Source organism: Notamacropus eugenii, chromosome 1, assembly GCF_028372415.1.
Source record: "Notamacropus eugenii isolate mMacEug1 chromosome 1, mMacEug1.pri_v2, whole genome shotgun sequence".
Taxonomy (NCBI): Eukaryota; Metazoa; Chordata; class Mammalia; order Diprotodontia; family Macropodidae; genus Notamacropus; species Notamacropus eugenii.
In genome coordinates, this window is record NC_092872.1 from 634,966,804 (window position 1) to 634,979,078 (window position 12,275).

A 12,275-nucleotide genomic window follows, 5' to 3' on the forward strand; every position below is an offset into this window, starting at 1 on the left:
GTGCTTTTTGAAGTCTTACTCCAGGGTCTCCATCCTGGCATGTGGGCAACCTGTGTTCTTAAAGACTATACCAGTGGAATAAAAGCTATAGCTGATCTTACCAAGCTGAAAAGATTTTGAGGATGGGTCTAGTGGCAGGCTATATGCCTTTCATTTAAGGATCAACCAAGATAAGCAGAGAATGACTCATCACAAGAAGACTGATCCCCAGGTAATGGATTTTGTCGATCTGAATTCACAAAACAGTCTCCCAAGGCATGAAGGAAATACAGTCTGGATCAGAAAAGGGAGATACCCACATGAGTGAAATTGTAGATTATTGAAAGTGAGATTAAAATATTTATGAATATGTGTACTAAGATGCATAGCAAATCCTTTCTTTTTACACAAAAGGAAATTCAGCCGCTGTCTCAATATTCCTGAATCTTAAATGACTGGAGTAGCAATTAGTGAGACTTTGCTTCCCTCTCATCTTCTAGGTACCCATCTTAATGACACTGAGGCTGATCTCCCTCTTCAAAGAAAATGGAATGATTCCCTGCACTCTTCATTCACTAACATTAAGTGATAGAAAACAAAACTGCACAGAAAGAAAATTTAGATGTTTCAGTGTTATTTTATCGAAGACTAAACAAGCTCCCTGGAGAGTCTTTTCTCCTGTGAATTCAATAATATTCTTGTATTTCTTCATTTTAATTACCACATCTTTTCCTCTCTGTTTGTTGGTGGAGCAACTTAATGGCCACTAGTATTTGCTTAAGGGTACTTGACTATAGATAGAGCACTCTTGGCTGATATTACTTTCTCCAAAACAACTTCCTCCCATTTCCCATGCTGTTGTATAGTACAATGCTCAACACACAACAGGTTTGCTATAAGACTTGACTGCATGACACACTGTAGATCTTAATTCTTTTAATGCAGAAAATCACTGCTACTTTGTAAGTTACATGTTAGGCTCTAACAATTCACTGAGTGGCATTACCAACCTATCCCCATTTCCATTGGGAAATAAAGGTAAATCAATAGGAAGAAGTTAAGTGATTTACTAAGTGGCAAATTACAAACCAAATCTGTGAGTGTCCTGAAATGTTCTTTGCTTATCTAACCTAGTGGCTAGCTAGGCAATGCTTACCTGAGGCTACAGGATCTAATGATTTGTGCTAACCTCCATCCTTTACCTTTCATACAGGTTCATCCAGGGTTCATTGCTCTAGATCTGACCATCTTCTCAGTAGGGATATCAGGTTATCCAGTAATGCATTCCAAACACCATCCCAGAGTCTTGAGAGCAAGTGATATTTACAAAACAGCTAATCACACAAATGGTTATGAGTTTTTCCCAGAAAGCAGAGAAGTATTAAAAAAACCCAACAATGTACAAATATGAATCTTATATGGAATAGGCAGTTTATTCTCACATATAATAAGCAATTCAAAGAAATAATGACTTATAGAGTGATTAGGACAGAATCCAGGGATTTATTACAATTAATACAGTAAGTTTGCAGGCTAATGTTCAAGCCTCCTTAGGATACCCATAATCTGCAAGGTTCCTAATGAGCTATTTAATATTTCACTACCAGTTAATATAGTCTAATCAAATATTACATACGATCTTCATTCCAGTGTCCTTTTTTTCTTATGATGATTCTTTTTTTACTTCAATCTGATTTCTGCTACATCTGCTTCCAATAATCACTGCTACCTCTCTCCTGATTTCATTTGTCTTTGATGATCCCAAAGTCTACTCTTTTATAAAGTGATATTTTATCTTTTCCCAATTATATGTTAAAATAATTATGACCCTTGTTTTTTAAAATGTTTAGTTCCAAATTCTCTCCTTCCTTCCCCTTACCATTCCTTGAGACAGTAAGCAATGCGATATAAGTTATACATGTACAATCATTTAAAACATATTTACATATTAGTCACTTTGTGGAAAATAACTTGAACCGAAAGAAAGAAAAAAAGAGAGAAAGAGAAAGAAAAAAGACAGAGAGACAGAGAGGGAGGGAGGGAGGAGAGAGAGGGAGAGAGAGAGTGTGTGTGTGTGCGTGTTTTGGTTTGCCTCCAGAGACCATTAGTTCTTTCTGTGGAGGGAGACAGCATGTTTCATCATGAGTCCTTTAGGGTTGTCTTGAATCATTGTACTGTTGAAAATAGCTAAGTCATTCACAGTTGTTCATTTTACAATATTGCTGTTACTGTGTACAATGTTCTTCTGGTTCTGCTCACTTCACTCTGCATCACTTCATGCTAGTCTTTCCAGGTTTTTCTGAAATCATCCTGCTCATAATCTTTTATACTACAATAGTACTCCATTATAGTCATATGCCATAACTTGTTCAATCATTCCCTGATTGATTGGCATCCCCTCAATTTCCAATTCTTTGCCACCACAAAAGAGTTGTTATTTTTAAAAAAGCTATACAAATAGGTCCTTTTCCTTTTTTAAAACATCTATTTGGCAAAAGGGTCTAGTAGTAGTATTGCTGAAACAAAGGGTATGCACAATTTTGTAGTACTATGGGCATAGTTTTAAATCACTCTCCAGAATAGCTGAATCAGTTCATAACTCCACCAACAGCGGACTAATGCCCCAATTTTCCTACATCCCCTCCAATATTTATCATTTTCCTTTTCTGATGTATTAGTCAATGTGATAGATGTCAGTTGGTACCACAGAGTTGTTTTAATTTGCATTTTTCTAATCAACAGTGATTTAGAGCATTTTTTGTCATCATGACTACAGACAGCCTTGATTTCTTTGTCTGCACACTGCTTGGTCATATTCTTTGACCATTTATCAATTGGGGAATAACTTGTATTCTTATAAATTTGACTTAGTTCTCTATATATTTGAAGAATGAGGCTTTTATTAGACATTTGCTATAAAAATATTTTCTTCAGTTTTCTGCTGTCTTAATCTAGATCGCACTGGTTTTGTTTGTGCAAACCTTTTTTTAATTTAATATAATCGAAATTATCAATTTTACATCTCATAACACTATTTCTTTTTTGGTCATAAATTCTTTCCTTATCCATAGATCTGACAGGTAAACTATTCCATGCTCCCCCAATTTGCTTATGTATCACCCTTTATATCTAAATCATGTACCCACTTTGATTTTATCTTGGTATATGGTGTGAGATATGGGACTATACCTAGTTTTTGTCATATTTTTTTTCAATTTTTCCCAGCAATTTTTGTCAGATAGTGAGTTCCTGTTCCAAGAACTTGGATCTATGGGTTTATTAAACACTAAATTACAATGGCAATTTACTACTCCATATTGTATAGCTATATATATATATATATATATATATATATATATATATATATATATATATATATATATATATATATATATATTAAGCAGGTAGGTGACACAGTGGATAGAGTTCCAGGGCTGAAGCCACTAAGATTCATCTTTGTGAGTTAAAATCTGGCCTTAGACATCGTCACTTAATCCTGTTTGCCTCAGTTCCCTCATTTGTAAAATGATCTGGAGAAGGAAATAGCAAACCATTCCAGTATCGTTACCAAGAAAACTCTAAATGGGGTCAACAAAGGGGCATGACTGAAAAATGACAACAATTGTATACCTAATTTATTCTCATTCATCACTATTTCTTAGCTAGTACCAGATTGTTCTGATGATTACTGCTTTATATTATAGTCTGATATCTGATATAGCATGGCCACCTTCCTTCACATTTTAAAATTATTAATTTTATTCTCAATTATTATTAATTGCATTCATTAACTTTTATTAATTTCATTCTTAAGCAAGGAAATACACAATATAGGCAGAGGTAGCCAAAGTATAAAACTAGTTGAATCCCTGCCCCATATGTGGAAGAACACCTTTTTTTTTGCCATTATATCTAGTTACACAAAGGCCCTCTCTCCAACATTGCTGGAAATAATATCTTACTGACTGAATTTCAGAAACTCATAGAGATCTGCCATGCAAAAATTCACTCTTCTTTTACTAAGTGTGTTACCTCACTGGTTCAGCAACCCAGGGGAACACAACTCAACAATGAATCACACATCATCAGAAGCATGCAGAGAATATCTGCACATGCTTATTTTCAATTAGTTTGCCAGGGGTAGGTAGAGAATATGCATAGTTAGAATTTAATATTACCACAGCCATATAAAAGATCCTATGACTATTGGGAGAGAGCTAGGTAGCACAGTAGATAGAGCACTGGGCCTGGAGACAGGAGGACCTGAGTTGATATCCAACCCATTGTGACTCTGAGAAAGTCACCTCACCTTGGCTTGCCTAAGTTTCCTCATCTGTAAAATTAGGATAATAAATGTGCCTACCTCACAGGGCTGTTGGGAGGGTCACATGAGATCATATTTGTAAAGTGTTTAGGACAGTCCCCAGAACATGGTAGATGCTATACAAATGTTTAGCTCCTTCCCCTTTGCTTCACCTCTTAACATGTTCTTAGATGAAGTCTGTGTTATGATCCTGTTGTAAGTTCAATAATAATTTCTAAAAGACATAATATTGGAAATTCTTGCAGTAAAATTATTGTGCTTGTGGGGGTGGGAATGCAGTTATATTCAGGTTACTTTCTATTAACACCTCTCATCAATTCATTGAGCCATAGCATGCAAAACTAGAATTGCCCTTGTGTGTGTTCCTACCTTTCATTAAGGTTCATACCCTCATTTCATAAGACACTGAGGCCACGTGGAAGAGTAATGATCTGACATCAGTCACACAGTTAGTAATGATCCAGGAGCAGAATCTAAGTCTTCTGACTCACAGGCCAGTGCTCTTTTCACTCTGTCCCATTTCTTCCACTGAATTCTCTCTTTCTTCCTATATTTATCCATCACTCAATAACACAACTAATATAAATCATGGAGACAAGTAACAGCTTAAGTAAACTAGCAGAATGCAAAATAAATCCACAAAATTCAGCAGCAGCTCTATGTAGTACCAGGAAAAAAGGATAAGATGAATTCCATTCAAAATCATATAAAATAAACAAAATATCTGAGAATTAACCATTAAGACATAATCAGGACTTTTATAAATACAACTACAAAATAAAGCAAGCTTTTACAATGAAAAAATGATTGTAGAAATATTCTATACTCATGGTAGTATATGCGTCGATATAATAAAAATTATAATAATACCTAAATTAATTGACGGATACAGTGCCATACCAAACAGACCACCAAGGGAATTTTTTTACTCAAACTAACTAAAAACTGTGCAGACTAATCACATTTATTTGGAGAAAGAAAAGGACCAGAATCTCAAAGGAAATAGTGGAGAAAAAGAAAGAGCAAAGGGGGCATAGCATTTCCAGTTCTTGAACTGCATTTAAAAGGCAATAACATATATGTGTGTGTGTGTATACATATATGTACATGTATATATATAATTTAAAAATAGAAATGGAGTTAAGAGGAACAGACAAAATAAGCAAAACCAGAAGCAATAAAAAGAAATAAAGCCCAGTGTTTGATAAATCCAAGAACATAAATTACTGGACTCACCATTCCAAAAACAAAATTAAAAAAAACCTGCTAGGAAAACCATAAAACAGTTGGGCAGAAGCTAAGTTTGGACTAGCCCCTGATTTCATATATCAAAATAAGTTCCAAATGGATATGCAACCTAGACATAAAAGGGCATGTCCTGTTTAAAATGTAAAAAAGAATAAGATCAGGTATGTTTTACAGCTTTGTTTGGGATAAAATTCTTTACAAGAAATAGAATTCTGAATGAGAATTAGTGAAAATCACAGAAGACAAAATAGAGAATTTCAAAGACATAATATTTTAAAAGTTTGGCACTAATAAAATAAATGTAGCCAAAAGAAGATTCTGGAAATCAGTGGCACGTGGGGGGCGGGGGGAAGATACTTGCATCGAATATCACTGATGAAGTTTATATACAAAAATACAGATAACTGACCTAAATATGTGGTCAAATGTCATTCCAATAGCTGTGTGTGTGTGTGTGTGTGTGTGTGTGTGTGTGTGAACCTGTGGTTTTCAACAGAAGTATGAACTATCAATAGATATATGTCAAAGTGAAGCAAGTTGCTTATAAGTGGAGAAATGCACATTAAAACAATGTTGTGGTTTTACCTCATACTCATCAAATTATCAAAGATGACAAAAGTGGAAATAGTCAATTTTTTTTACAAAATTGTTCAAAAATAAGCACACTAACACAAAAGTGAGAGGTCTGGTGAACTGTCTCAACTATTTTAGAACACTATTTGGAATTTTAAATTTTTGTCCATATTTATGATTTTTCTTTCCCTGGAAAAAAATTCCTGGACTAATTCTCCTGTTTCTCTCCCTTGCGATGTAATAATCAACAGTCATTTAGGAGAAAATTATCCTTATCTCCTTTCTCATGTTCTCTCATCTGTGCTTTCCTCAATCCTACTCCACCCATGTCCCAACCAAACCCTTCCACTGTGTCCATTGTACAGTGAACAATCTCCTTTTCAACCTAGACTTCTTCTTTTCATATTTTTTTCTAGCTAATATCTCTTCAAGAGGCCTGTTCTGCTTATAACAACATTGCATTTCCATATATCCTCTCCAATACTGGCTACACCTTATCTCACATCTTTCCATACTGTTCATGGAGAGTCGAAATAATCTCTCTTCACTGTCACTTCTACACTCCTTTTTTACCTCCTTCCCTATTTCTTCCTTTGAAGTCAGCTTAAATTAAAAAAATATTAATCAGTCAAAATAATGATAGTATGGTATTCCAATCCCCAGGTCATTCTCTTTCCTTTCTCAAGGAATTTAATACCTGATTCACCACTTTCTGCCCTTATACAAAATGCTCCCTCAAACTGCCATTTCTTCAATGCCTTTAAGTCCTATTATCTACTCCTTCATTCCACCAGAGACACATGTAGGGATAGTCACACCCTAGATCTTGTCCTTAACCTAGTGTCCCATTTCCATAATTAGAAACTCTTTCCCTTATATGACCATAATCTCTATAATTCCCCCTTTTCATATACTTTATCCCTCCTACATTTATTCTTCACCTTCACTGAGATCGACTTCCAATCCCTCCAACCCTCAGTGCTTGCTAAGACCATTAACCTTTCTCTGACTTCACTTTCCAAATTCATTGTCAGCCCAAGAGTTAACCCATACAGTTAACAACAACAGCAACAAAAATATAATAACAGAGACCATTAAGAGATTGCCAATAGTACAAAAAGAAGAAAGTCAACTTAAAGAAATAGAACTGACAGTAGAACACCGGGCCTGGAATAGCATGTACTAAACCTCATAAACCACTCTCTCTCTTCTAACACCACACTCAAAATTTTGTGGGACTAAATGGCAGAATGTTAGGGAGTATAAAAAGGACAAGGTGTCGAAAATAAAGGGAATTATGTGATCTACTTTCATCAAGTCAATAGCAAACAATGACTGTAGAGACAAAGTATTATATTTTCAAAGGAACAGGAACAAAAAAATCCTAATTCAGAAAAAAAGCAATATTAGAGACAAGTAGAGGAATATATATATATATATATATATATATATATATCATAGCTTTAAACATGAATGGATTAAATAATCCAATAAAATGAAAGATTCCCAGATTTGATAAGAAAATGAAACTAAATAACCTATTGCTTTCAAGGAACATCTAGAAAGTAAAGACACACAATAAAAATGAGAGACTGAAACAAAATTTTTTATACATCAGGTAAATATAAAAAAAGCAAAATGTGCAAAAATGTACTATAAGATAAAACAAAATTTTAAGAAATAAATATAGATGGGCAAAAGGAAATTATACTGTGCTGAAAGGAGTCATTGACAACAAATCAATATTAATATTAAATTTCTATTTTGAAATTTATTTGAATTCGCAAAGGAAAAATTAACAGAATTTCAAAAAGCTAGAACTAGTAACACAATAATAGAAGCAAAGATTAATGGACGTATGGAATTGAAAAAAATTGCTAGAGAAACTAGAGATATGTCTTTTGGTTCTTCTAATGAGAAGCTAAAGAATATACATATTTCTCAGCACCATATGGAAATTTCATAAAATTAACCATGCCTTAGTGCACAGTTATTCAAATAAATGTAAGTGGGCATAAATGGTAAACACATCTTTTATATACCATAATGCAGTAAAAGGTCATCAGTTCAGGAGACACAAACAAAAGACAGATAGACATGGACACTGAATAAAGAAATCCTAAATAAAGAACATATCAATAAACAAATCATAGAAACAATAATTTTATAAAAGAAAATGATGATGACGATGCAACTAAAGCTGAAGCTCAAGAAAGAAATTATACCACTAAAGTATACATTAACAAAATAGAAAAAGAAAATTGTCATCTTAAAAATTACAAAGCCAATAAAAACCACACCCAAAAATAAGTACGAGAGTGATACTTGAAATTAGAGGGAAAATAGATAAGTTGAAAACCAAAATACTATAAAAATTATGATAAAATTTATATCTATTTCTTTTAAGAGACTATGAAAACTGATAAACCTTTAGTTGATCTGAGCAATAAGTAACATCAACAAAGAAGCTAGTGAACAAATTGAAATCATAACAATACCAAAAGAAAAAAAAAAGAATTATTAGAACCTACTATGCACAGTTATATAACAAAACTGAAAACATGAAAAAAAAATAGAGGATTATCTTCAAAACTATAAGATACCTAAATTAACAAAAATCCAAATCGAAATCTTAAGCAATCTAATTCCAGAAAAGAAAGTAGAACTAGAAAAGTCTTGGTCCTGGTGGGTTTATAGGAAAATTCTATCAATTCTTTTTTTAAAAAAGAATTAATGCTAATGCTATGCAAACTATTCCCAAGAATTGAGAAAACAGTATCCTACAAAGCTGATTTAATGAGACAAATATAGTCCCAATGCCTAAACCTGGGAAGGATAAAGCGCAAGAGAACTATAGCCCAATATTATTAATAAATATCAATTCATAAATTTTAAATAAAATTTTTTCAGACTACAGTAGTTCACCCAAGAAATTAGTCATTATGACTTATATTAGGGATGCAAAGACATTTTAACATTAGGAAAATAATCAGGGAAATTAAACTACATAAATAAATAAATGCTATCTAGCTAGCTTTCTTACCAGAATTCCTTTTAACCTTTCCTTCATATTCATTAGGGATATAGTATGTACTTTTCTACTTTCGTTTCTTTGTTCAGTCTGATCCCTACGGTTGAAATATTTTCCTTCTCCTTCTTATGAGTGAATTTCCACTCATCCCTTAAAGTCTAACTCAAATGTCACCTCCTCCATGGAGATTTTTCTGATATTCTGTCAACAATGATCTTTGTAGATAGATTTCACAATGCACTTTGTGTTGCAGCTCTCAAATTATTTATAATGTAATATTATATATTATAATTACCTGTCTTATTTCGCTAGTAGGTTGTAAACTCTATGAGGATGAAAGCCTATAAAATACAAAAACTTTCTATTTCCCCTAGTATCAAACAATGTTCTCCATGTAGTATTTAATAAGTATTTCTTGAATTAATGAATAAACAGTTCTTGACTTGTATAGCTTTATCTGTAAAAATAACATATTTGACTATAGTATAGATCTCCAGTAGTGGTCATCAGGACCACAGAAAGCTGACATAAGATAAAAAGTATCTATCCACATGGAGTTTTATTGTAGATTTATCTGCACAGTAGCACAGAATCACAACATTATAAAGTTGGAAGGAACCTCAGAGATCCCTACCTGAACAAAAGTGTCCTTCACAACATACCTAACAAGTAGCCCTTTCAGTCTTCACCCAAGTTTATTTGAATGGCAACCAGGGGAATGATGTGTTACCCACAACTGCCATACAACTCCTTTATACTTTTGCTAAGTAGAATCTCTAGGGCATAGTTGGGTTTTTTTTTAATGCAATCTGATGAGGAAGATGATAGGAATTAAAAGGAATTGTCTAAGCCCAAGTCAGATAAGATTTGGTATAGTAGATAGATTCATTAGCTTGGGAATGAAGAAGATGGGTTCAAATTCAGACTTTAAGGCTTATTAGCTTTAATGACAAGTTAACTAACCTCTCTGGGCTTCAGGTTCCTATTTGTAAAATGGAGTTGATGGCCTTTAAGGTCATGATGAAAAATGTCACCCCATATACCAAATATATGATGTATTTGTTGTTTTACAACTGGAGCGTTCAGTATGTTTCCTGTACCGATGAACAGAATAATTAAAACGTGATTTTATTGCACATAATATCTAAGTTGGAGGAGACCTCACAGGCCACCTAGTTCAATCATGTCTGTAAAAGATTATCTTCTACAATATACCCAACGAATGGTCAGCCAGCTTCTGCTGGGAATACCCTCAGTGAAGAGAACTTGCTATTCCCATTCTACTTTTGGATAGATCTACTTGACCTCATCCTTCTTTGACATGTTTGCCCATTACTTTTCATTCTGTCCATTAAGGCCAAGTAGAACAAATATAATCTTTCTTCCATATAGTAGGCCTTAGAATAGTGGGAGACAATTATCATGCCCCTTCCCTAAGCCTTCTTTTCTTATCACCAGTTCCTTCAGTCAGTCCTCATAAAGCAATGAACTCAAAACTTTTGAGTTGCCCTGGTTGACCTCACTCTGGTCTCTTTCCAGTTTATCACTGACCTTTCTAAAATACCATGCCCAGAACCAAGGATGATTCTCCAGATGTAGTCTGACCAGAGTTGGGTACAGCAGGACTATCGTGTCTCTCCTCCCAGATATGAGACCTATTGCAAACTGAGATCATATTATCTCTCTTGCTTGTCTTATCAGTTTGAAGGCCACTAAAACACCCAGATCTTTTATTTTATTTTTTTCGGACAATCATGTCTAACCACACCTAGCTTAGGAAAATGATTTCTTAAACCTAAGTGTAAAACTTTACATTTATCGCTAGTAAATTTTATCTTATTCAGTTTAGTCCAATGGTATAATGCCTATCAAAAAACTTTTGACTCCTGCTTCTATCATCCAAGCAATTAGGTCTCCCCTCTCAATTTTGTGTCAACTGCATATTTTATAAGAATCCCATCTCATCTATGCCTTTATTCAAGTTATTGCCCATAAATTTACTTACAATTGTTCAGGAACATACCCCCTAAAGTGAAGTATTCACACAATAAATACATTAGCTTCTAACAGCTGAAATAACTGTGCCTTATATGACTGATTCCTCTGGAAAAGAATTTAAAATTGCAGCAAACCACAGAGGAAATTCATCTTGATGAACTTCTGATGATGATGATTATCTATAAACTAGATTCTAGAATTTCATTTCAGAGTGACTCCAAGCCTATTTTTTTGGCATATATTTTAGGGGTACCCGCAAGTAATATCTACAGAAGGGGAAAAAAAGTCTTATGGCTATATGTAGATATTACTGTAATGCAAAAAATGAGATTGTTTTGCATTTCTTTCTAATTGGGTGCAGCATACCAATTGATAAAAGGATAAGACAAATGTATCAACCAACACTAGCAAGTATTTATTAATCACCTACTATGTACCAGGCACTAAGGTGAGTGTTAGAGATCCAAAGACAAATAATAATTATATAACTTTATATAAAATTTAGTTTAGTTATAAAATAATGCTTTCAAGATAAATCAGGGAGCAGAAATGCTACTGTTAAGAATAAGAATAGTTTGAGAATATTAAAAATGCTAGTGTCTGAGTTATGATGTTCATCATCATGATATCTTACAGGATATTCTTCAATTTCTTTCCAGAGTAAAGCAATCGCATGCAGACATGCACAAGCACATCCATGATCACAAATTATTTTTCACTAAAATTAATTTTGTTGAGAGTGATGAAGATGGCACAGAGCTAAACAAGGAAGCAGAGATCTGAGTAAACCACAACCTCTTGCTACTCATCTGAACAGTCAGAGTTCCAGAAGTAAGGAGCTATCATTCTTATCTCTGAATATCCAGGGCAGCTGGCCTGACCAGGCTAGAATTCACCAGTGTCACCAAAAAAGGGTGGCATTATGACAACATAGAAAGAATCTGGGACTTTTGTCATCATGGGAAGTTCCTTGGTTGGAACTCTCTCCACTACTCCATATAACAGCCCATCTTTGACTTAGTAGATCGCTCTTGGGAGGTTACCCAAGGCATGTAGCAGTTAAGAAGTTCATTGATGACCACAGAGTCAGAGACTTTAAGCCCAATCAATCAAAAGGCATTT